We start from the raw sequence: 5,000 nt of genomic DNA on the forward strand, positions 1-5,000 counted from the left end.
ATCTAACCACCAGCATGGAAGAACATCCAGTGCATCCTCTCCGCCACATTACACAATCCACACTATCATAACCAGACCGGGAGGTCCACCCAGAAAACAGAATATCCCACCCTTCCGACATCCGCCATTGCTCAGCTAAGCCACGAACACCCACACATGTCCTACACAGGGGTGCACCCAACATCACAATACTGCCTCCTGTCACAGTACACAAACAATGGCAGGAATGAAAGACACAGATCTGCCACAACCTTGGAATCGGAACGCCGCCTGTCATGAGCCACAAGTGCATCCTGACGTGACAAATCGGATGATCCCGCAGGCATGCACTTACGATAATCACTATCAACGAACCTGCCGCCCCCCCCCCAAATACACCTTTCCCTACAACAATGTGTACCTTAACCTAAGCTATATTGTACCTTAACTTAAGCTATATCGTACCTTAACCTAACCGACATTGCGCCTTAACCTAACCTACGTTGTACCTTAACCTAACCTACGTTGTACCTTAACCTAACCTACGTTGTACCTTAACCTAACCTACGTTGTACCTTAACCTAACCTACGTTGTACCTTAACCTAACCTACGTTGTACCTTAACCTAACCTACGTTGTACCTTAACCTAACCTACGTTGTACCTTAACCTAACCTACGTTGTACCTTAACCTAACCTACGTTGTACCTTAACCTAACCTACGTTGTACCTTAACCTAACCTACGTTGTACCTTAACCTAACCTACGTTGTACCTTAACCTAACCTACGTTGTGCCTTAACCTAACCCATGTTGTGCCTTAACCTAACCCATGTTGTGCCTTAACCTAACCCATGTTGTGCCTTAACCTAACCCATGTTGTGCCTTAACCTAACCCATGTTGTGCCTTAACCTAACCCATGTTGTGCCTTAACCTAACCCATGTTGTGCCTTAACCTAACCCATGTTGTGCCTTAACCTAACCCATGTTGTGCCTTAACCTAACCCATGTTGTGCCTTAACCTAACCCATGTTGTGCCTTAACCTAACCCATGTTGTGCCTTAACCTAACCCATGTTGTGCCTTAACGTAACCCATATTGTGCCTTAACCTAACCCATATTGTACCTTAACCTAACCCATATTGTACCTTAACCTAACCCATATTGTACCTTAACCTAACCCATGTTGTACCTTAACGTAACCCATGTTGTGCCTTAACGTAACCCAATTTGTGCCTTAACGTAACCCATGTTGTGCCTTAACGTAACCCAATTTGTGCCTTAACGTAACCCAATTTGTGCCTTAACGTAACCCAATTTGTGCCTTAACGTAACCCAATTTGTGCCTTAACGTAACCCAATTTGTGCCTTAACGTAACCCAATTTGTGCCTTAACGTAACCCAATTTGTGCCTTAACGTAACCCAATTTGTGCCTTAACATAACCCAATTTGTGCCTTAACGTAACCCATATTGTGCCTTAACGTAACCCATGTTGTGCCTTAACGTAACCCATGTTGTGCCTTAACGTAACCCATGTTGTGCCTTAACGTAACCTAATTTGTGCCTTAACGTAACCTAATTTGTGCCTTAACGTAACCTAATTTGTGCCTTAACGTAACCTAATTTGTGCCTTAACGTAACCTAATTTGTGCCTTAACGTAACCTAATTTGTGCCTTAACGTAACCCATGTTGTGCCTTAACGTAACCCATGTTGTGCCTTAACGTAACCCATGTTGTGCCTTAACGTAACCCATGTTGTGCCTTAACATAACCTAATTTGCGCTTTAACGTAACCCATGTTGTGCCTTAACCTAACCTATATTGCGCCTCAACCTAACCTATATTGCGCCTCAACATAACCTATATTGCGCCTTAACCTGACGCACGTTGTCGCTGAACCTGCTCTGTAATTGTTATGCAACTCGTTAAATTAGTGTAGTGTTGCCTAACCGCAACCCTCGCAATATAGTTCGCTATTCGCACTGCCCGGTCCCCTGTGTATCGCGTCATGTTAAACACCTTGCAGGTGTTGCTGACTTTCCACATGCTCCTGCTATACACTCTAATGTGGATAGCAGCAGGACGTACATGCCCCCCCCCCTTCCCCCCTGCCTTCGCAAGCTGGTCGTTGAGAAGTTTGCATGTTCAATGCCCTTCGCATGCCGACGTACTCAGCCTACGTTGTGGTACGGCCTGTCACCTGTCCGCCGATGTACGCAAAACCCACAAACTGTACTGCACATTGGTCCGTATGTACTGAATGATACATCGTGGCACATGTGTGACCGTACGACGACTGCGCCTAGCAACGGCAGACCATACAGTCCAAATATTGTGCACGCAGCTACGTGTCGTCTCCCTATAAGAGCTGGATTGCAGTGTGGTACGCCATTCAGACGTGTGGGAGGAACGGACGCCCTGGATGGCGATCAGCATGAGCAGTCTGTTGATGTGGTGGAGCGTGTATTCGGACGTAGTCGTCTCTTCTCACACACCGTGATAGCATGTTGCACCGCGTTCCACATCTGCGACATCCTGCAGAGGCCGGCTGACAGTCGTTCGCGCAATGGACACCGCATACGTACGGGGGCTACCTTCCACGTGTTCTCGAGGCGTGCACATGTTGTTGCGTCTATGTGGGCAGACGTAGTGTGTTGTGACACCTGACACAGGCATGCAATACTCGTTGCAAATGGCGATGGACGTCTACGTTTGCTGGTGACGTTACGCAAATGAACAACAGGTAACCCGTTGTGGTGCGGTTGTTCTCGCTAGAGGTGAATCAGTGTTGGCGACGATCGGTCGAGCTATTAACCGGTTGTTTCAGGGATACCCACCATGCCCACGAACGTGAAAGGGGACCCACCATGCCCACGAACGTGAAAGGGGATCTGGGTGTGAGGCGATACGCGGCGGTGGCTGGGTGGGACCGTCCCCGGCCAGTGAGGGGGGGCCGCCCGGCGTGCTGGCAGCGCGGTGCGTGGGCGCACGCGCTACAGCCGGCTGGTGGGGGCGGCCAGTGGCAGGCGCGCCGGCCGACGGACGCGGCAGGCGGCGCAGCTGCGCGCCGGCGCCCCCTGCTCGCGGCGCCTTGCGGCCAAAGTAGGTCCTCGCGGGCCCGGTGCGAAGCGCGGTGGCCATCTGCAGTGTGCTGGTCCGATTGAGGACTGTGTGCGCTGAGGATGCGCCGCCGCTCGGCGCTCGGCGCCGCGACGCCGTCTGCTGCTCGGTCGCCCCAGCGGTTCTCGCAGGTGGTTTGTATCGCAGCTGTGCGGACGTGTTGGCGCGTGCGCTGTGCTGGGAGAGTTCGCTTCGGCACCCAAGTGGGGCTTTTGTCCTTCTGTGGCGCTGGCGTTGGAGCTGCCGGTCACCGTAGGTGGCGCGTGTTGTCTCCCGCCGGCAATGCCACGACAGCACGCTCCCGGGCCTCTGTCGGCAGCGGCAAGCTCAGTTGGGAGCACGGGTGGTCGCACCTAAAGCGTCTACTCGCCTAACTCCGGGCGATTGCGCCTCTCTCGAACCCGACCAAGTACTTAGGACGGCGCTGCGCGCCGCCGGGACCTGAGAGGGTTTCGAGGTGTGTTGTGCAGGGGAGCTCAGCCTCCTCCTGTTTGCAGAATAATTGAGCGGACGCTTGCGTGTTCGCGCGGGCCCCCGGGACACACTCCCGGGCGGCCGGCTGCTCAGCTCTAGTTGACGCAGCTCCCTGGTTGATCCTGCCAGTAGTCATATGCTTGTCTCAAAGATTAAGCCATGCATGTCTCAGTACAAGCCGCATTAAGGTGAAACCGCGAATGGCTCATTAAATCAGTTATGGTTCCTTAGATCGTACCCACGTTACTTGGATAACTGTGGTAATTCTAGAGCTAATACATGCAAACAGAGTCCCGACCAGAGATGGAAGGGACGCTTTTATTAGATCAAAACCAATCGGTCGGCTCGTCCGGTCCGTTTGCCTTGGTGACTCTGAATAACTTTGGGCTGATCGCACGGTCCTCGTACCGGCGACGCATCTTTCAAATGTCTGCCTTATCAACTGTCGATGGTAGGTTCTGCGCCTACCATGGTTGTAACGGGTAACGGGGAATCAGGGTTCGATTCCGGAGAGGGAGCCTGAGAAACGGCTACCACATCCAAGGAAGGCAGCAGGCGCGCAAATTACCCACTCCCAGCACGGGGAGGTAGTGACGAAAAATAACGATACGGGACTCATCCGAGGCCCCGTAATCGGAATGAGTACACTTTAAATCCTTTAACGAGTATCTATTGGAGGGCAAGTCTGGTGCCAGCAGCCGCGGTAATTCCAGCTCCAATAGCGTATATTAAAGTTGTTGCGGTTAAAAAGCTCGTAGTTGGATTTGTGTCCCACGCTGTTGGTTCACCGCCCGTCGGTGTTTAACTGGCATGTATCATGGGACGTCCTGCCGGTGGGGCGAGCCGAAGGCGTGCGACCGCCTCGTGCGTGCTCGTGCGTCCCGAGGCGGACCCCGTTGAAATCCTACCAGGGTGCTCTTTATTGAGTGTCTCGGTGGGCCGGCACGTTTACTTTGAACAAATTAGAGTGCTTAAAGCAGGCAAGCCCGCCTGAATACTGTGTGCATGGAATAATGGAATAGGACCTCGGTTCTATTTTGTTGGTTTTCGGAACCCGAGGTAATGATTAATAGGGACAGGCGGGGGCATTCGTATTGCGACGTTAGAGGTGAAATTCTTGGATCGTCGCAAGACGAACAGAAGCGAAAGCATTTGCCAAGTATGTTTTCATTAATCAAGAACGAAAGTTAGAGGTTCGAAGGCGATCAGATACCGCCCTAGTTCTAACCATAAACGATGCCAGCCAGCGATCCGCCGCAGTTCCTCCGATGACTCGGCGGGCAGCCTCCGGGAAACCAAAGCTTTTGGGTTCCGGGGGAAGTATGGTTGCAAAGCTGAAACTTAAAGGAATTGACGGAAGGGCACCACCAGGAGTGGAGCCTGCGGCTTAATTTGACTCAACACGGGAAACCTCACCAGGCCCGG

General features: G+C 52.1%; 1 non-coding gene across 1 annotated transcript in view; it reads left to right on the plus strand.

Annotated features, from left to right (window-relative positions):
• Window positions 1-3,684: 3,684 nt before the first annotated feature.
• Window positions 3,685-5,000, plus strand: part of LOC126436625 (small subunit ribosomal RNA) — a 1,909-nt gene continuing 593 nt past the window's right edge. Inside the window, exon 1 of the ribosomal RNA XR_007580812.1 lies at window positions 3,685-5,000. This exon is cut by the window's right edge and continues 593 nt beyond it. This is a non-coding gene — a ribosomal RNA (small subunit ribosomal RNA).

Source organism: Schistocerca serialis, unplaced genomic scaffold (assembly GCF_023864345.2).
Source record: "Schistocerca serialis cubense isolate TAMUIC-IGC-003099 unplaced genomic scaffold, iqSchSeri2.2 HiC_scaffold_1242, whole genome shotgun sequence".
Classification (NCBI taxonomy): Eukaryota; Metazoa; Arthropoda; class Insecta; order Orthoptera; family Acrididae; genus Schistocerca; species Schistocerca serialis.